Source organism: Epinephelus fuscoguttatus, linkage group LG17, assembly GCF_011397635.1.
Source record: "Epinephelus fuscoguttatus linkage group LG17, E.fuscoguttatus.final_Chr_v1".
Taxonomy (NCBI): domain Eukaryota; kingdom Metazoa; phylum Chordata; class Actinopteri; order Perciformes; family Serranidae; genus Epinephelus; species Epinephelus fuscoguttatus.
In genome coordinates, this window is record NC_064768.1 from 38079663 (window position 1) to 38101539 (window position 21877).

Below are 21877 nucleotides of genomic sequence, written 5' to 3' on the forward strand. Positions count from 1 at the left end.
AATCATTCCATAACCAGAAACCATGGATGACTAGAACCATCCAGGATGCCACGAACACACCTGCAAACACGGACAGTTATAAAACAGCAGCCTACAATTTGAGAAGAGGCAACAAAGAATAAATTTAATACGATGACAGACTTAGAAAAACACGTCCACACTGGAATGAGTTCTCTCATCAGCAAATTTAAGATTTCAGCTAATTTAAAATGACTCCTCCGCTTCTCCTGCTCATCTAGGAGGAGGAGGCTGAACACAGTCAGAATAATAAGATGATGCTGCATAAACACCACCACCACAGCTCCTCTGCTGGTCTGATGCTACAGAATTTGTATTGCTCAAGGCATCCCTAGTTTCTATCTACACCACCAAACAAAATGGCAGATGCTGACCCGCGATAAAGAGGTCATCACAAGACATTTCCCCTAATCTTATTACATCGCAGCAGACGGGAGAGGGGAGGAGAAAAGAAAAGAAGGGTCATTAGGAGGAGATGAGAGGAATGTCTACAGTCTTTTTTGAAAGGTTACAGGACTCTGTTTCAACTCAACTTTATTTCTTTGCAGAACATTTCAACAGATTCCTCTGTTTCAGACACAGCAGCAAGAATTGAAACCTGAAAAGGTGACGGTAAAAGTTGTAGAAGTCTACAGGCTTGTGTAAAACAGACTGACTAAGCTTTGTGACTTTTTGTCAGATCGATCGACAAAACTGCAACACACACACACACACACACACACACACACACACATTGTCACACGATGTATTTAATCATCAGCGCTGGTAATTAGCTGCTCGGACACATTCCTGTCTCCTAGACACTCACTCATCATCTGTCTCTCACACAGTCCCTTGACAGCCAGTGAGAGAGGAATCAAAAGAGGAAGAGGGTGGAAAGGTGGGGAGGAAGATCAGAGAAGATATGTGAAATGACAGTGAACCCTGTTTGTTTTTACTCAACTCTTATTTGACCAGGCAAGTGATCATGTTTTAATTGTTTTAAGCCTGTTTTTCCCGAGCAAAAAGTAGCATTTGCTGTAAATGCACCATGCAAACCAAGCTAGTATCTGGCTTCAAAAATCCAAGATGGTGACAAAATACTGACTTCAAGGCTTCAAAATGGCAGTCCACAAACCAATAGGTGACATCACCATGACTACATCCATATTTTAGAGAACAATACAGTGTGGTTTTAACCAGGTTCTGCCTCCCCTCAGGACAGAGGAGCAGTGGATGAAGATATGCTAACTTTTTCATTACCAAAAGACAAAACTCAATTTCTTCATTGCTCCAGAAGTGAGATGCTCTCACTGCTGCCATTGTTTGTGTTTCTGTTGTGTCACTTAAAGGCTAAAACTGCACCTGCACACGTAGTCAGCAGCGCTCAACAACAAGGATACGGTGTTAACATGCAACAGTGTCCCAGTTTCTGTCAGGGTACTCCACAGCTAGCATGTTTGCTTTGGCTACTTTTGCCTTTGCCTCACTCAGTTTTTTGCACAACCACTAGAGGTTCTTGTAAGGGAGACATAAACATAGGTTGTTTCACTGTATTCTGATGAGGACAGTATCTGTGGGCTGATCAGTAACACAATCCTTTTTTTATGTGTAATTGTAGCATCTCAAATGTCCTGACCTCAGCGTTCCTTGGAAGCAAAAAAAACAAAAACAAATATACATCCTGCAGTGGAGCAGAGAGCTATTCAACTGTTAATTTGTTATGAAAATTAAAAACTGTCATCAAGACAATGGATTGAATGTTTCATATCAGAATCTGATCAGTGGACTCATGAAGATTTTGCTTAGGTTTTTTAATGCAATGTATCTGCGTCGAGATGCGTAGTACGATGTAGGGTGTCTTAAAAACACACACATTCTCTTGTGCAGTAGTTACTGTGGCAATGTTTTTAAAGTTCACATCAGCGAAGCCAGACATAATATATGTATCAAGGAATGAATAATGTTGACAAAGGGTAAAAATGGAGAGGAGAAACCAGAGGACACCAGGAGCGGAAGTGTCGAGGGAGAATGGAAAAGGAGGATGGGAGAAAGAGGAGAAGGGGAGAAGGGAGGGAATAGCGGGCGAACGGAGGCGGGTGGAGGAGGCGTCCTTTGTAGAGTGTGGAAAGGTCAATTAGGCAGTTTACAGGCCGCCATCGCACAGAATTATACACCACACGCACGCAACCTCAGACGCACACTGAGACATGAATGGAGGTTTGAATTTCATTATCAGGCTGCTAACTCACCCATCAATTAGCATGAATAAGATTGTATCACCTCTCGCTGAGGGAATAGGCCTGAGATCACAGCTACGTGCTGTGATCCACACATACAGTATCCTCCAGGTCTGCCCTTTCTATTCTAACAGCACACTGTAAAAAGAAATCCATATTCAGGAGTCGGTTTTCTTCACTGTGGATAAAAAAGAATCAGCCTGTGACGTGATTATTTCACTGGTCTCAGGTATAGGATCAATTTATTTGGGAGTAATTTTAAATCAGATGGTAAGACACAACATAAATAAACAGCAGCACCAATAGAAGAAGTTAAAAGAGGAGTGGCGGAAAGTACAACAGTGAACAGTGCCAAAGTGTGGGGATTAATGGCAGCATGGTGACAGAGGACAGGAGAGATGAAAGAGAGAAGAGAGGGATGAGAGGATGAGGACAGGCTCGATGGGTTGTCTCCCGTGGCAACCCTCTGTTGCCGATGGACACACACGCACACACACACCCATGAATATTCAGCACAGTAAAGGGGACAGAGCTTCATGCTATATTCATGCCATTTCCAATGAAGCATATTTCAATTAGAGGGCGAGAGATTCATTTTATATCAAGTAATGTGCTTTCAATTATACATATCTGAATTAGAGGGAGGAGGATGGAGGGAGAGGCAGAAAGACAGATTGGAGAGAGGAGGAGGAGAATTTGCAATAATACTTAAAGGAATAGTTTGACATTTTGGGAACGCTTATTTGCTTTCTTGCCAAGAGTTAGACGAGAAGGTTGATAATATTGTCGTGTCATGATGGTAAACATGGAGCTACAGTCAGCAGCTGGTTAGCTTAGCGTAGCATAATCTCTGCAAACAGACGTCTGTATGCAGAATCTGTTGGCAACAAGATAAGATAGTGGTATGGGAAGTGTTTGGGTTTTGGTTTGTAGTCTAAGAAGTACTGACCAGTCATATGTGAGCTGGCTTTGGTTCCCACCACTAACTCATAGAATACTGATGCTTGGTCAGTGGCCCTTGGCGTCAGCTACAGACCCATTGGGGAACCCTTTGGTGACAGAATGAGACGTATCGGGCAACAGCATTTTTTGATGGTCTGAGCAACTGCACTAGTATAAAGAGCAAACTGCCTCAGGTGGAGGAGTATATGTATCTCGGGATCTTATTCATGAGTGAGGGTAGGATGGAGCGGGAGACTGACAGGCGGATTGGGGTGGCGTCAGCAGTGATGCGGACGCTTAACTGGTCCGTTGTGGTGAAAAGGGAGCTGAGCCAGAAAGCGAAGCTCTCGATTTACCGGTCGATCTACGTTCCAACCCTCACCTATGGTCATGAGCTCTGGGTAGTGACCGAAAGAACGAGATCGCGAGTACAAGCGGCCGAAATGAGTTTCCTCCGCAGGGTGGCTGGGCTCAGCCTTAGAGATAGGGTGAGGAGCTCGGACATCCGGGAGGCACTCGGAGTAGAGCCGCTGCTCCTCCACATCGAGAGGAGCCAGTTGAGGTGGTTCGGGCATCTGGTAAGGATGCCTCCCAGACGCCTCCCCTGGGAGGTGTTTCGGGCATGTCCAACCAGGAGGAGACCTTGGGGCCGTCCCAGGACACGCTGGAGGGATTACATCGCCCAGCTGGCCTGGGAACGCCTCGGGGTTCCCTCGGAAGAGCTGACGGAGGTGGCTGGGGAGAGGACTGTCTGGGCTTCTTTGCTGAGGCTGCTGCCCCCGCGACCCGGTCCCGGATAATCGGAGGACGACGAGACAAGACGATTACGTGATGTTACATTTCATTAGTAACAACTGTACTTATTTCAAGCCAAATTATGATGTTTTTTCTCACTGTGCATTAGCTGTGAAAAGGGAAGTTTATTTGAAAGAGACACAATACAAGTAACCAAACCTGACATACCAACCCTGACTGTCCAAAACTGATGCAGAAGGGGTACCTGGAGTGTCATAGTTTGACGTGTAAGGCCACTGACCAAGCATCAGTGTTTGATGAGTTGCTAGTAAAAATGTTAAAAAAAAAATGTATCTGCGTTAATATGGTAAATGGACCTGCATTTGTATGGAGCTCGTAAGTTCCGTGTTTCCGTTTCCGGTACATGGGACCTTAAAAATCGATTTCTCATAATGTATTTCAATGGCTAGATAAAAATTATTTTCTGGTCCTGTTTGAATTGTGCCATGAATTTTACATATGTTGTTTGTGAATTTTTAATATATTTTTTTGTGCAAAGAAGGCTACAATTTAGCGGGAAGAAGTTTGATACTGTTAGGTTTTGTGTGAGAGCGCGTTGTGGACTACAGCTCTTCGCTGCTCTCGACGCGTATGATATACGTCACCACTCGCACTCGGAACATGGCTGTGTCTCTGGTACACTTCTCCGCCTCGAAAGAAAATCGGAAGAAAGAACAGCTGTTCTTGTTGGAATAGTGACATTCGGATACGAAACACACCGGCATCTTGATCTGATGGCTCCGTAGATCGTGGCAGAAGACGCAGCAGCAGCACTGTGAGTTGAGAAGTGGAGGGAAAGTGTGATGACGTGACATCACATAGGCAACATGTAGTCTTTCTCATTACGTTGTTTACACAGCCTTTAACTAAAGAATCATACAATAAACTGTCAAACTCTTAACATGATTTTTTTTTATTTAGACCCACACAAAACATTTGTGTAATCCAAGGCATTTAATGACTGGGACCAGAAAATAATAATTTTTCTCTCCATTGACTCCCATTCATATTTTCCAAGCCTAGAGGTCCGATGGGGGTCTACCGGAAGGGGCGTGACTTACAAGCTCTATAGTGCCTTTCTAGTCATCCGACCTCAAAAGCGCTTTTTACACGAGTCACATTCACCCATTCACACACTGGTGGCCGAGGCGACCATACAAGGTGCCACCTGCTACTCAGTTCTTAACTCACTCACACACATGGAAGCATCATCGGGAGCAAGGATACTCTAACATGCAGACTGGAGGAGCTGGGGATTGGACCGCTGATCTTCCGATTGGTGGATGACCCGCTCTACCTCTGAGCCACAACCACCAGAAATCTGTTTAGAGATTAGCCGACATGTTGTCTGGACTTTCTCGAGGTGCTAATTTAACTGTAAATACTCACCATTGCATGGAATAGGAAATCTTGGCACGGATATATGTTGGCTATTGGAACCCCCGAAATATTGGTCGCTAACCCCAGAGGCAATGGCATCAGACAATACTTACGGGGGTTCAGTGATTGAGCATAGCACAGACAGGAAACACTGAAACAGCTAGCCTGGCTCTGTCCAGAGATATCAAAAGACCTTCACACAATCAAAACCACAAACTCATCTTTTTTTCAAGTCTTTCAATAGAACAGTTCATATGACATCCTATGAAAAATGCATGCACAACAGTTCGTTTCATATCCCACAAATTTGCGCCTGACAAATGATGTTAAGTCCTTAACATACAGCTATGTAATTAATGTATAGTTATGGAGGTTAGGTTTAGGAAAGGAAACACGGTGAGGACACACCTTAAAATGACTCAAAGTTCACATGGATCCAAACATGTGACTCCAGGGTAAGGTCCTGGCCGAAAGTCTGCCTCCTTACAGTAGTAGTAGTACTTGTTTAGTGCCATCAATGCATTGGTCATGTGATCCATCCTTTGAGCTACGCTAACGCCAGCTTGCTTTATACCTATCCTACAAACATGAGAGTGGTATCAATCTTCTCATACAATGAGTCAGTTTCTCAAAATGCCAAATCATTCCTCTAAGATTATAGAACAAGTTGTGGTCATTGTATCCTGCATGATTTCAACCTCTGCCTCTCATTGCTGTGTGGTTTTAAACATTCAGGCTGGAACTGGTTATGTTACATGGTTATCTGAGGCTCTTTCACAGTGAGTGATGGTTGCCTTGGATTGAAGGACACAATATATCATAATAAACGTGTGTTGCAGTGGATCTGCAGAGTGAATGATGTTTACCTTGTGCTAGAGATTGTGCCACTCCCAATGAGGGGCTCCGGCTGACCTTGGCTAAACAGTGTGTAACATATTTCCCCCCCAGTCTGTTATAACTCAGCCTTTCCACTATTTCCGTCTTTACCTGAACACCCTTATGAAGGCTCTAGGATCAAGTACACACACATCGTCCTGTGACTGCTGCAGACACAGATATGATCACACGGCAGGGTTTTTGTTTTTCTGTCTGATTAAAAAGTGTCAGGATGTGTTTTACTCATTAACTTGACGATAAATTGTTTAATAAACAATAATGAAACTGTTTTGTTATCTCAGTGTTGCTTATGAGCAGGAATGGTTGATTGACAGCACATAAATGGAGAGGAAATACCAAAATAATGCAATCGTTAATACAATCAGCAATATACATGTCTGCCCACTCACCCTCTCCCACACCCAGACACAACAGTGAAGTTATAACTAGCTGAGATTATTTCAGCTGTCAGGCACACGTAAACAGTGTTATCTCAAACATCATGGTTTAAATTTGAGCACGCTTTAAAGGGATCATTTGTTTTTTTTAACTTGGGTTGTAGGGCGTTCAGATTGTACAGACATAGTGCATTTATATTTAAAGAGACTGTATACAAACTGTTCATTTCCTGTAAAAACTGAAGTGTATATTGAAAACAGAAAATAATAAGAATGTGTCGACTAAACAATGTACTGCTGAGGAAGGGTCAGCAGCACACCTACAGCCACCTTCAAAAAGTCCCAACTAAAAACATCTCTATAAGTTTCAGTGTATGCTATACTGAGAATATGACATCCTACAAAAAATGCATGCAAGGTTGACAGGCTGAGAGAAAGCTCCAGGTGTCACTGAAAGACAAAGGACACTGTCTCTACTTTGTCTCTTAATGGCACTCGTGTAAGGGAGACATAGTGACTGCAGAGTTATTGTACCTTTTGTCTTATCCCATGAGGGCAGAGCCTCCAGTAATGACCTGAGCGGTTACATAATGATTTCAGCTGTAGTGCACGTATTGATTTCTTTTGTGCTGACATGGTTTTACACTCTGTTGTTGTTATTTGCAAAATCCATTGATTGTAGCATCCATTATCATTTTATCTGAGTTCATACACGATATGATAGCAAAAAATCAGATTTCACTTCAACTAAATGTGAGCTCAATTTAGGAGAACGCAGGTTAACAAATAATCCCACCCTGTTATTTAAAGGGACAGCTTGGATCTTTTGAAGATAGTCAGTGTTTTACCTACAGGAGATGTCACCCTCAGTTTAGAGAAGCAGGCTGAAGTCCAACACAGAGGCTAAGCAATATACTGTTGTGAGGGGATCAGCAACTAAACATATTTTAGTCACCTACAAACAAATCAGTATCAGATTAGGTGTATGCTATATTGAGACAGACAGAGATTTCAAACAGGGAACTGCAGCCGTTATATCCTCCTGAGACCCTGCGACCTCATATGAGCACATCACATTCTGCACCTTTTACTTCATTCTGCTTAACTCAGACCTGTTGTCCTTGTTTGTGGATGCTTTTATGCTCATTCTGCAGCTGATCCTGACACAAAAGTGGACAAGATACAAAAGCTGATCACATTTCATGGTTGAAACTTGTTTATTTGTGCTAAACAATGTCTGTAGTTTGACCAGGCAAACAAATGTGACCAGTTTCAGCAACAGTAACGAGCTAAAATGCTGTTAATTAGGAAGTACTTGTTTGAGGGCATTGGGACGATATTATCATCTCATCTGAGGACACACAGGCCAATTAGGTGTGACAGAGTGTTCCTGCTGACAAAAACGACATTCGGAGACTGGAGTACAGAGCAGGGAAAATTTTATGCAGAGTTACAAATGAACAAATCACAAGACTTTTAGATTTGTTGCATTATTTGCAGTTTTGTTTTTGCACAGCCATGTGCAGGCATTGATATGAACAGATTTTGGCCATGTTTACACAAAAACGATCCACTGAAAATGGAACTGTTTGTCATTTTCATTTTGAAAAAAGTTCCGTGTTCAGACAGCAATGTTTTGATAACAATCCCCCGTGCACGCCGATCTGCAAAAATGACTAGTATACATGCCAGTCCAGTAGTTGGTGGTGTGACTGAAATGAAACAACACAAGTGCTTCCTTCTACATAGTGGTGATGTATAAACAAACAACGACTACAGTAAATCTACACTTTCTCGCACATGACTAGTGACTGGAACCGTAATGAGCATGTGCGAAAAGTCTCCGTTCTCAGAGGAACTGCATATTGCAAGTTTACATGATAACGGAGACAGTGCTGTAGCCAAAAAAATGCACTCTGGAACCAAACGTTGCATTTTCAGGCACCCAAAACGCCATTGTCGCGTAAACGATCAGCCAAAACACGACTTAACCTTACAGTTTTCGGCTGAAATTGTTGTAGTACAAACAGGACCTTGAGCAGACTTGAACAGTGACCTCTAACCTTTACAGGTACAACACATTAAACAATTGTTAAATTGTCTGTAATTTTGTTTTTGCACAACAATGTTCAGGAACTGAAATAAACAGTTTTATAGTTTATTGCACACTTGTGACTATTAAAAATGAACCAATGTCCCCAGACGAGGACATCTTTTTTCTCCAAAAATTACTTACACTTACTGCACAAAGATGGTGCTTAGGTTTTCATACTTATCAGGTCCTACACTCCCAAATAGCTTGGAGAAATTAAAAATGCACACCAAACAAAAGCTGTGGTCTCAGGAAAGTATTGCTCTCTTCAAAGTAGGACACCAATAAAACCCCCAAAATAATTTAGTCATTCAACCTGTGTTTTAATCAGACAATGATAAAATCAGATGTTAAATAAGTTTTATGGCATAATCATTGGTTTTGGCTCGACTAAATTGACATGTTCAAAAAAAAAAAAAGACTATAAAATATACTATAATAGTTTGACTATGTCAGGGTCCCTGCTGCCCATTTAGGTGCCTAAGTGTACTTGCTTTGTTGCTGTGCTCACACATAACAGGAGACAAGTCACAAAACTTTACAAACTCTGCATACAGTATATGCTCCACTACAGAACAGAACAGGCATTTTTCAGCAGTTGCAAAAGGCTCTAAAAACAAACACATGTCTGCATTACCTAGTTAAGAGGACATTACTTACAGCTCATTATATGACAGCTTCTGAGCGGGTTCTGCGTCGATACTGGTGACAGAGAGAGAACCAGATGTTCCTGTCCCATTGTTGGACGCAGGTATGTTTTAATGAGGTTTGGATTAGAAAAACTTTTCGCTGCAGATGTGTTCACTGATCCAGTGGCAGTGCAGCTCAAACCGCATTGTGTCTGAGAGGGCCTTAATGCAATATGCATAATTATGATTGATGATGATCACATTAGGCTGTTTTGGTGCCTCCTCCGGCACTGGTGCCCAAAGCACAGAGCGCGATACACGTGCCTGTTGTGGTGGTGGTGCTGACTGTAATACGGTAAGTAAGGTAAGACTAAAATACTTTTAAGCCCCTTTTCCACCAAACCCTCTCGGTATAATACCTTTGGAACCAACAGTAACCCTTCAGACTTGGAACCCAGACCCTAGTGTTTCCACCGCATACAGTACTCTTAAACTTGGGCTGGATTGTTGTCACTCACTGCTCCTCATTTATCGTCCACACCGGCATTTTCAGAACAAAATAGAACAAGCTGCAGTGAGAGTCTCTTTCTATTAATAAATGGTGGGTTTGTGCATTTAGTCCTTCTGAGGCAAAAAAAAAAAATAAAGAAATCAATCTCAAACAGTTTTAATAAAATTAAGCCCAAATTAAAATGTGCCCCACTGTCCCCTGCACTGTTTCAGTTTTGTGGAAATTCATACTTTTTAATTAATACTGACTATTACACATAAAAGAGGGGTTAATAGGGGCCAGGCAGCACCCGAAGGGCACCTAGCAGGTTAATTCGGCCATTCATATTACAGTTTAGAGCTCAATTAATTTAATCAGAGCCAAATAAATCAGGTGAATTTGAAGGAGGGGTGACTCACTGTGAGAGAATTAACTCTTACAGTAATTATCACGTGTGTTTCCCTGTTGTGACTGCTCTTATTTGTATTTCCTGTTTGTTTTCCCAACACAACAAACATCTCTCTCCCACTCACTCCCCGTCTGGCGCGCGCGGTCGGCAGCGCCACAGAGAGGACGCGAGGGCACAGGCGCGCGCGGTCGCAGCTCGAGCCCTTTTATTGACACGTCGCTCCGTCGAATCACATCAAAGGGAACCGCCTTGAAACCGCAGCCCAGCTAATTGTGGCGCGCGGGAGGCGGCCTGTATGCTAATGTGTTGGCAGGGGAGACGCAGCGGTTCATTCATCTTCTTCCAGAGAGAGAGGTGAGTTAACGCGAAGGTTATTGTACATGAGGGAGGAACTGCTCGGGACCCAAACACTGCCGCGGCAATAGCTGAAAGTCAAAGAAGAGGCTTTTGGTTTAGGAGCTTATTCTTCCTGCACACATTACAGGGTAAGAGGAGGATTTATTTATTATAATTAATTCATAAATGGTGTCTTTGTAGCGTCATGTTAATGTGTACAAGTGTGGTCAGAATCACTTGCCCTTAATTCCTAACTCAGAGCAGCAATAAGTGATGAGACAGGAAGTCGTGGACATTGTGTTACTGCTGTGTTATCAAAGGTGTCTCACCAGGAAGGAACCCTTAACCCTGTCAGTGTTGGTGCGTTACACTTATTTAGCACTGCCATGAGTGGAGTCAAGGTTTCAGCTCCACTGGAGCACCTCAGAGAGCAGTCAGGGGGCTCAGTGTCTTGGTCAAGGACACGCAGGGCTGTACAGTTGAACCTGAGACCCTGGACTCCCAGTTTAAAGAAAAGAGGGGCACTTTGTTGACTATAACAGCCATAGTAGCTGCAACATTGTCATGCTTGTGTTGGCTGGTGTGTGGGTAATGTTTTAGAGAATGCTTGATACATGTTGGATGGATGCATTAACTGCTTCTGCACTGATGTGAAAATGCAGCCAGGGAAGCCAGTGCCAATGTCCTTCATGCTCTGGGAGCAATCAATGCACGGATAAAACAAGGCTACCTGTGTGTCGCACCACTGAGAGTGGACTCTCACTGTTTGTTCTGCACATATATAAGCCTATATAAGATGTAAATTGGATCAAATGTGTGTTTGAAGAATGCAGCTGCAGGGCGAGAGTGCTCTCTGCTGCGCTACCTGTCCTAAGTGCATACAGAGGAGGAAGTAGTGAACATGTCGGCAAAAGGAGCTTGTACCTGCACAAGCCTTCAAAGTCATTATGAGTTGTGGGAATAAAGAGAGAAGGAGAGACAGGCGGAGAGATGCAGCAGGCTGAACAAGTGGTTGAGTTCTATCTGCAGGATCCAGTCCTCTGTGAGTGACGCCAGGTCCTGCACAATCAATAGCGCCAGCCTCCAGTGTGTGCTGTGTGTGAGGCTGCCCACATTACTGGTGGCCTTCAGGCGGCTGTGCATCAAAGGGTCATACCAGATGAGTTATTGCATCATAGCGACTGGCTGTGTGTGTGTCTGCGTATGTGTGCGCGCCCTGGTGGGTCTATACATAATGTGCATTGATTGTAATGCAAAGCAATGTTCCATGATGGTGGAAAGACACAAATGCACAAACACACCAGTGATGGGCACATCTGTGACGGACAGCTGTTTTCAGTTTGGCTGCCAGCCTTTAGATCTTTAGTGCGTGATGGCTGTCTGTGCCTCTGGACACACTTTTTGCTGCTCTGTCGCGCTATCTGTGTTAAATTTAGATGACACCGTTTATCAATGAAAACAGTGTTGCAGAAGTATGATTGTTTGTAGTCTTAGCTGTTAATTAAGCCAAAAACAGAGTTGGTTTTGTTCTGCTTTGCTTCTACTGCAACCTACTTTTACACTCTGAGCAGACAGTGTATAGTTCTTGAGATTCAGGCTGTCTTAAGTGGTGCTGAGCACCCCATTAGGGAGCTACTACAGTGGCACAATTACAATCTTGTTAAGTACCACCTCCTCCTCCAAAATAACCATGATCACATTCTAATCTGCTCTATTTAAATGTGCTCTGTTTAATATCTTTAAATCTCCAACTAATAATTGTTTCCTGCAGGATTGCACATTGATTTATTTGTGGTGGGCCGCCATGATATCAACATCTGCCACCACTTATTGACTTACTTTTGGAGCTTTTGGGAGCGCTATTAGATTAATACTGTGTGGTTACTCACGTCATCGTCGACTAGTCTGTCGATTATTTCTTGGATTAGTCAACTAATCATTTTACCAAAAAATGTGTTAAAATTTTGTTAAATGTCGGTCTGTCTCTCCCAAACCCCAAAATTATGTCATCTAATGTCTTGTTTCGTACTCACGCCAAAGGGTTTTAGTTCACCGTCATGGGAAAGTGTGTAAAGCTGCCAATATTTGAACGTAAGAAGCTGCAATGAGAGTATTTTCGATGAAAAATGACTCGAACTGATTAGTCGACTACTAAAATAGTCACCGATTATTTTAATAGTCGGTTAGTCATTGATTAGTCGACTAATCGTCGCAGCCCTACTGGGCACAGACGGAGCAGCAGAACAGCAGGTGCAGTGACAATGAAACTTAACCATTCATTGTGCTGGGTGTAAAAGTTTGCTTTCGCTCACCTCTGTAGTAGTGTTGTCACGGTACCAAAATTGGGACCCACGGTACGATACCAGTGAAAGTATCACGGTTATGAGCAGTATCACAATACCACAGCAAAAATGAGGCTTTTGTCATTTATAAAAAGATAAATCACTTTTCTATAATACATCAATGATATTTCAATGGAATAAATTACTTATTTACTTATTCATACTTCAAAAACAGCATCAATAAGTGATTAACATAGGGGGGATCAAAATAAAATAATAAATGAAATAAAAATCAACCAGCCACCCTCCTCCCCTGACAAGTAAAGAACAGTCCCTTCAGTGCGGTGAGGTTTGTGGGCTGTTACCTGCCACAAAGAGTAATGTGAACTCGTTTCTCCTCTGACACGACACATACCTGTGTGCTGCCACAGCTCGGCTGTTCAGGTACTTCTGGGCAGTCATGACACCAAGAAGAGGAAATTATTGGACCTGGACCCGGGCTTCTCGGTTGCTGGTGAACCGCGTTATGTTGCGGTGGCCGTAGTGCTCCGCCGTATTCCTGTCTGTGTCTGTGACCCCTGTTCAACCCACAACCGGCAGGATTCGCCTTTCGTTTCTGCTGCTGGTTGAAATCTGTACTCACACAGCGTGCTCCTGAATGATTTCTTTTGCTTGCACAAAACTATTTTTAGTCGCAAATGCAGTAAAATGCTCGCACCGTAGAGCTCTGTGGAAAACAAATCACTGTAGCATATATAAACAAATCTAACCTACAAGTAAAAAGAAATAAATAACAACTTTCACTGCTCAAAGATACTCAGTAGCTCAGCTAATACCTGACATGTCACTGGAAAACAAACCACTGCAGCAGCATATTGAGTGCCAGGTGGCCAGCGTGCGCCGTTATTGGACGGCGCATGGACACTCACCCTCTTGTGATTGGACTTTGAACTTATCCCACAGTAGTGGTACCTGAGGTACCGTAGTACTACAGTACTCCAACATTATGGTATCATATGTACCGTGGTGTTTAAGTACCGCGGTCTACCGTCGGTACCAGTATACCGTGCAACACTACTCTGTAGCAGCTGTTCCTCTTCACCATTGATCTGATCTGATCAGCTTTGATCAGATGGACTCATCGAGTATCCACCTCAAACTCCAAAAACTGCTGCAGAGGAAAAAGAAGTGCTGCATTCATGGACCTGCAAAAACTTCCACAGAATGATACAAAGGGACACAAACACAAAAAGCAGTCGTCTACAACCATACATGAATTGTTATTCTGTGGGAGACACTGCACGTACTGTGTAGAGTCGAGGAGGAGATATCAAATATACATTCTGTTTCTCAGCATGACTTTGTCGTTGTTTCGTATTAGTCAGTGTATTTAAAAGCCTGTCGATCACTTTGGTGTGACATCATGCTCCAGTTTTGTCTTTTAAATGTCGCTGGTTTAGCTCCCCTTCCTTTATATTTAAATCATGGACCGTACCTCGAACTTTTTAGAGCACAAACTGCAAAGTCATGCCTGGTTTGTTAGCTCCAGTGCTCCACGCTAAAACTCTTAAGTCCACTCCGCTGAGCAATAATCCAAATAAAGAGCACACAGCTTTCACTAATACGTTCCTTATTCACATATACTTCACGTAAACAAAAGCTTCCATTGCTATTTTCTCCTTCATGGTATCTCAAAACAATAAATTGTTATTGTACATTCTCAATTAATCCGACCAGGATTTACAAGGCGCTACAGTCGTGTATATTGTTTAGCTTTAGAGCCTCTACAGCAATGCAACACAGAGACACACGGACCATTTTGGTGTCTGTGCTCTCGACACACAAGATGAGCAACAGGCTATTTGCTGAAGTATATTGTGAAGATGAAGTTGATTGTCTGGTCTTTGCAGTAACTGTTATTAACAATCAGAGGGGGGGAGAAGCTACAGGTACACATAACAGCTGACTGACACATCACTGGATGAGGAAACACATGATTATAGCACTTCCTCTGCTCTCGAAAGACCTATTGATCCATATTTTGTAGAGTACACTGATATCAGCTTGGAGCAACATGTTATTCTACAGTTCGATGTGTGTGTCTGTGCATGTGTGTGTCGTTTGTTTTTCCAGTCTCTTTTTTTCTGTTCACAGTAGGAGATGAATGATGCAGTGACACCCGTGGCCAGCATCTCTTTCTTTCCCTCCCTTTGTATCACTTCCATTTTGTCGTAAGCCTGTGTCCAGGTGTACTATGCATCTGTCTCATGCATCACCGGCTCATTGTGTGTGAGCTGCTGCATGTGTGTGTCCCTTGACTGATTGATTCATCCATTCCTGCCACATGCTTTTATTACCCACGGAGACAGATGTTGGAATATAAGGGTGTGTGTGTGTGTGTGTGTGTGTGTGTGTGTGTGCTCCTGTGAGCCCATGGACCAGCTGATAGTGGTTGTTGAGCAACAACAAAGGAATGTTGAGTGAAGGAGTTTGGCATCAGTGGTGGATAACTAATGAACACCCACAGTTATCAGCGGACACCATTGACAGAGTGTCCTCCAGTCGCTTCACAGAAACAATGTATAGAAATGGAAAGGTAACGCACGCCAGGAACTGTGGAGAGGAGCTGATCTAAGAAAAATATTTAAGGAATACGCCACTTTAAGTTTTGTTCATGTCCTGCCGTATTTCTCCCTCATAACACTGGCTGCCTTTAATAATAATAATAATACATTTTATTTAAAAAGCGCTTTTAAAAGTTCTCAAAGTCACTTTACAGAGACAGTTCAAACACATCAAATAAAACAACAATTTTCAGCAAAGATATCTAAGACAAAGAGGAATAGTAATGGGAGTGAAAAAACAAGTAAATAAGTAAATGAATAAAAGTGGCTAAACATTAAAAGCAGAACGGAACAGGTGAGTTCTGAGTAGTGATTTGAATGATGGGAGGTCAGTGCAGTCACGGATATGTTTTGGGAGGGAGTTTCAGAGGGTGGGGCAGCAACGGAGAAGGCTCTGTCCCCTCAGGTTCTGTGCTTGGTCTTGGGGACGGTGAGAAGGTTGGCATTGGAAGAGCGGAGGCTGCAGGAAGGGGTGTAAGGGTGGAGCAGGTCTGTGAGGTCAGACGGGGCCTGGTTGTGGAGAGCTTTATGGGTGAGTAGGAGGAGTTTGAAGTGGATGCGTTGTGGAACAGGGAGCCAGTGGAGGTTCTGAAGGACAGGGGTGATGTGGTCGCGGGAGTGGATGTGAGTGAGGAGGCGGGCGGCAGAGTTTTGGATATATTGGAGTTTATTGAGGAGTTTGGAGGTTGTGCCATAAAGGATGCTATTGCAATAGTCAAGGCGGGATGTAATGAAGGCGTGGATCAGGGCTTCGGCAGCATTGCGAGAGAGTGAGGGGCGGAGGCGAGAAATGTTTTTAAGGTGAAAGAAGGCTGTTTTAGTGACTTGTTTGATGTGTTGGTCGAAGGAGAGGTTGCTATCGAAGATAATACCAAGGTTGCGGCAGTGAGGGGAGGGGGACAGGGTGGAGTTGTTGATGGTGAGGTGGAAGTGTTTGGCTGTTTGGGAGAGGGAATTTGGACCAATTAGGATCATTTGATTTGTCACAGTTGAGTTTAAGAAAGTTTGCTTGCATCCAGGATTTAATTTCGGAGAAACAGTTTGACAGGGTGGAGTGGGTTGAATGGGTGATGGATTTAGTGGAGATATATAGCTGGATATCGTCAGCGTAGCAGTGAAAACAGAGACCATGACGACGGATGATTTGACCAAGGGGGAGGAGGTAGAGGATGAAGAGGAGAGGACCAAGCACTGAACCCTGGGGGACGCCTTGGGACAGAGGGGCAGTTGAGGAGGAGCAGTTGTTGATGAAGATGAATTGTTTTCTGTCAGTGAGATAGGAATGTAGCCAGGTGAGGACATTGTCAGTGATGTCGAGGAGGGTTTGCAGGCGGGAGAGTAGGATGGAGTGATTGATGGTGTCAAAGGCGGCGGTGAGATCAAGGAGGATAAGGATGGAGAGTAGGCCGGAGTCTGAGGAGAGGAGGAGGTCATTTGTGACTTTAAGGAGGGCAGTTTCGGTGCTGTGTTGTATGCGGAATCCAGATTGAAATTGTTCGAAGAGGTCATTATTGTTCAGGTGGGATTTGATTTGTGAGGCGACGACACGTTCAAGGATTTTTGAGAGGAATGGGAGGTTGGAAATGGGCCGGAAATTGCTCATGATGTCAGGGTTGAGACCAGGTTTTTTAATGATGGGGGTGACTGCAGCCAGTTTGAGAGAAGGAGGGGCAGAGGCAGAGCTGAGGGAGGAGTTGACAATTTTGGAGACAAGCGGGGAGATGGTGGGGAAGCAGAGCTTAACAATGGTGGATGGGATGGGATCTAGCATGCAGGTGGAAGTTTTCGTGGTTGAAATGATTTTAGACAGCTCAGCTGGGGAGACAGGCGCGAATTTGGAGAGGGACAGGGTGATAAGATGGGTGGAGGGGGGTGGGGGGTGGTTAGAGAACTGTGGATGGTGTCAATTTTGGTTTGGAAAAATGAGAGGAAGGAATTGCATTTTTCAACGGTGAATGAGTTTGAAATATGTCACTGGGATTAAGGAGTTTGTTTACGGTGGAAAAAACAGCCTTTTGGTTATTGGAGCCGGTGTGAATGAGGTTGGAGTAGTAGGTAGAGCAGGCAGTATTGATTGCGGCTTTGTACTGTCGGAGGTGGTCTGTTTAGGCTTGGTGATGAACTGTTAAACCGGTCATCGCCAATGATACACTGGCAAACAGCCGTATATCAGCTGATGATAAAGGACGGCTTTGTTCGTTGGTGTCTGATGCTGGAAGTCACTGCCCAAGCACCAGATTTCGACAGCTTCGGAGTGAGACTGGTTTGTGTATTACTGTGAATTGGTGATGAAAACATGTCTCTCACGTGCCATCAGCAAAAATATATTAAGAAAATCCATTTACAAAGAACTAAACTCTTAAACAACTCTTGCCAGACAATCCAAGTCTCACTTATTAGTCATATGCTTAGTACTTTCCAAACATTTGCGTTTTCATTGAAACATTACAGTTTTAAACCCTTCCACCTACAAGTAGCACACCTGAGTGTGCCCAGGCACTCTACTTGTCCAAGCATTAGACCGTACTGATGTGTTCTAAATCATAACATTTGAGTGAAAATGCACGTGTCTGGGATATTCTCAGCATTTGACTGGGTAAATGAGACTTGGATTATACTGCATGAGTTTTGTGAGAGTTTGTAAACTTATGTTTCGATTAGGGATACACTAGCCCCTTTTACACTGCCAGATTTTCCACGAATGTTGGGCCGTTTTGCCGGCAAGCTGCGAGCATTTAGACACACATAGCCAGATTGGGGAGTTGATCCGAGGTGCCCAATTTTCCGCCTCGTAGGGTAGACATATTGGCGGAACCCTTTTAGTTTAAACAGACCGAGGTGGCTGTTGATGACTTGTGGGAGGAGCTGTTGATGACGCTGTACGTGCGAGCCACTGGTGGTGGATAAACAGGAAACAGCTGATAGCAGGAATTAGCGAGCAGCTAGTAGCAAGAGGGAAACACAAACCTGACAGACACTGTAAAGATGAGCAACTGGGGAGACAAGGAATTGCACGCCCTCCTTGTCCTCGCAAACGAAGAGGCCATTAACTGTCAGATGACGAGGACGGTGAAGGACTTACGAGAGAATCGCCGAAGGACTGACCAGCCGCGGCTTCCCTCCCACGTCACTGTTTACGTCACACGCTGAGCTACACGTTTTGTTACTTGCTCACGCCCCCCATTGCCGAAAAAGGCGCATTCTGTATAAACAAAAGTAGGTAGGCGGCATTTTGCTGCACTCCCCGATTTTGTTTTTATACTGCCAATGCTGAAAGAAGATTGATTGGGCTTTCCTGCACATTTGCACAATTCCTGTTTAAAAAGGGCTAGAGATTTTGAAATTCTGGGTCCATATTGATACCAATGTTTAAAATAACAACTGGCCTATCAGTGATACCAGTGTTTTTATAATGTTTTTTTTTATTTTGTTTTTGTTGTTATTCGTTCTCCCTGTTGTGCCAGGGAAACAAAGAAATCTACAGTATAAAAACTGAACTGTTGTAAAGTAATTAAACCCCTTATTACACTAACTTTGTATGAACACAAATTTAGTCACACTCATTCATGAAACAACCTTTTACATGAAAAACGTCTTTAAGAAACAGCTTCAAAATTTTTTTTACTATATATAATGTATCATAATTCCTTTTCTAGTGTCTAATTTAAATTGCCGTGAAAACATCAACAAATTTGTCGTTTAAACAGCTGTATTTTTTCAAGTTTCTTCCCAATAACTAGATTTTTCAAGATTACATTGAACACATCAGGAGAACGTTACTTTCGCCCAATACTCATTTTTACTGAAAAGAGCAGCAACTACTTAGAGCTAACGTTAACTAGCTCTCCTCCTGCAGATTTTAACACGGATTGGTTGCTCACATTGTAGCATGATCAGTCCTGCTTCCTCTGACGTGATGATACTGAGTTTCTGCATCTTTTCATCCCAAAGGCGTCCTGGGGAAGATGCCTCCAGGATGACAGGACGCCAGCTGATATTAGCCATGTTGTCACACAACAGTGAGATCACAGAACCCCTTTGCCAAACAGTCATTTAGTCTTGAGCCCTGCTTTTTAGCATTATCAATATTGAGGTATTTGGTCAAAAATATCAAGGTAGGTGATTTCGCCGCATCGCCAAGCCCTATTTCGGCTTCATGAGACATTTATAAGAAAGATTGGATGGAGAAACACATCAAGCGGAATTATGCAGCACTTTTTTTTTTACCTTAACAAATTAAAATACCGCACAGTGGTTAAAAGTGTTGCCTTACAGCGAGACGGTCATGGGTTCAAATCTGTGTCTGAGTGCTCTGGTTTCCTCCCACAGTCTAAAGTGAACTGATGATACTAAAATTGCCTGTAGGTGTGAGTGTGGGTGTGAATGCATCAGTCTGTCTATACTGTATGAGTCAGCCTTGTGATAGACTGACAAGCTGTCACGGTATACCCTGCCTTTAGCCTGATGCATGCTGGGATAGACTGCAGTCTCCTCTGAGCAGGGTGAGCACTTTGGAAGAATTGTTGGATCAATGGACGATATAACGCCTTCATACAGTCACTTACACAGATATGCAGTTGGAATAAATTGAACAGGGATTGTTGCACTTGCAATATGTAATTCAGTAGATGTTTCTCGGTGTTTGTCTGAATGCCACAGCTGAAGGGGGGTAAAAACTAAAGGAACAGAAACATGACGAATAAGCAGTTGTCTGAAAGCAGGCGCCTGCACACTAGTGTGTTTGCGAAGTTTGTCTGTTCCTAATGTAAACTGAACAGCTGCTTCACAGACACAGCTTTCTAGTATTTAACAGAGGTAGACACTGTGCACTTAGCTGAGGGTTTTAACATATGTTTGGAATTGTGCTAATTGGTGTTTCTGATGGAATTTTTTGTACTAAAGAAAGAAATTTGAATGACTCAGGGCCAAAGTTTTTTTCTAGGGCTGTAGTCACACATAATCTTCAACTAATCGATTGGTCGTAAAAAAAATCTGCACATTATTTTTACTTCTGCGGTGGTGTCTGTGTCACTCTGCAGTTACACCTCCAAAACACTAGTCGGCGGTGGAGGACTCTGTTAAGTGCTGTAAAGTTTAGTTGATTCAAAACCACATTAAACACACATTAATAGAGACAATTTCAAACACAAGTACACTAATCAGCTTCACTATAACTCGCAGCATTCACAGACAAACACTTCTCTTTATCTGGACACATTTCCCCCACAAATACAACATGCTAATGTTATTAGCGCCCGTCTATGGCATTTTACATTGTATAAATTAGCCTAGCAACTAGCGATCATTCCCTTGTCTCATATAAAACCAGGGACAACAGCAACATGTAACAAAGGTAACAGCACATAATTTGGCTCCGTTACAACTCACAAGGTTCACTGACAAAACAACTGTCTTATACTAAACACGTTTTCCAAACAAATACAACATGCTAACGTTATTAGCGCAAGCCTGTGGCATTTTACATTGTATAAATTAGCCTAGCAGCTAGCAGAGATTTCCTCTGCTCATATGAAGCCAGGATAAATCACACACACGACTTAAAATGCTAATTTAGTGGAGGCTTTATTGTCTTCACAATTTATTGTTTCTTATCTGTGAAATACAAGTAAATACAAGCTTCGTTTTCACTGAGGGAAATGGTTTCAGCTTACAGACAGACAGGAGGTCTGCGTCACTGTGACACTGAGTGTGAGGGTGGGCGAGTTCAACTTTCTGTCAACATTTTCACAGGTAACTTAGCCTGTCTCCCCGCCGCAGGAAATAATAGATTAACATTCAACCACTTGAGGCCAATCTGTTCAGCATACACAGTTTACTTTAGGCTTTTTTTGTGTAATAAAGAGTCTCTCTTCAGAACATAGTTTATTCTACATATTAATAGGTCTACAGCAATGTACTGAATCTTTCTACTAGAGAATGAAACCATGTCCTTTAGTGCTTTGTATTCCATATATAGCCCAATGTATATTTTGCACATACTGCAAAGCGTCTGAAATCCAAGTGGTTCATTTAAGTTAAGATGCGTCACACATGGCAGTTTTGAACACAGTGTTCTGACATTCTCCTGTAGGATGTCAGATGTTGATTGGCCAACTTTCACAAGTTTTTGTTTGAGGACACATTCAATGTACATGTCAGCAGCAGACAGAGATGATGAGAGGAAAGTGTTCGGCACAGGAGCAGGGCTAAGAGCTGCAGGCGTTTGTCCCATGCTCCCCTGGTCTCTTACAATGCTGTCAACAACACTACACAATAAACACGGTGCTACTGTACGCACGTGTGTGTGTGTGTGTGTGTGTGCGCGCGCGCAAGTGTGTGTGTGCTTACGGGACATTTGTTCTGCAGCCTGTTTGTGTCTGGCGCCGG

General features: G+C 43.1%; 1 protein-coding gene across 2 annotated transcripts in view; it reads left to right on the plus strand.

Moving 5' to 3' along the window:
* Positions 1-10194: 10194 nt before the first annotated feature.
* LOC125904623 (hippocalcin-like protein 4) overlaps positions 10195-21877 on the plus strand; it is a 43673-nt gene continuing 31990 nt past the window's right edge. The window contains exon 1 of one of the 2 annotated variants that reach the window (XM_049602183.1): positions 10195-10602. The gene's annotated coding sequence lies outside the window, so the exon portion shown is untranslated. Of the gene's footprint in view, positions 10734-21877 lie in introns of both variants that reach the window. The other variant, XM_049602182.1, reaches the window with a different exon arrangement.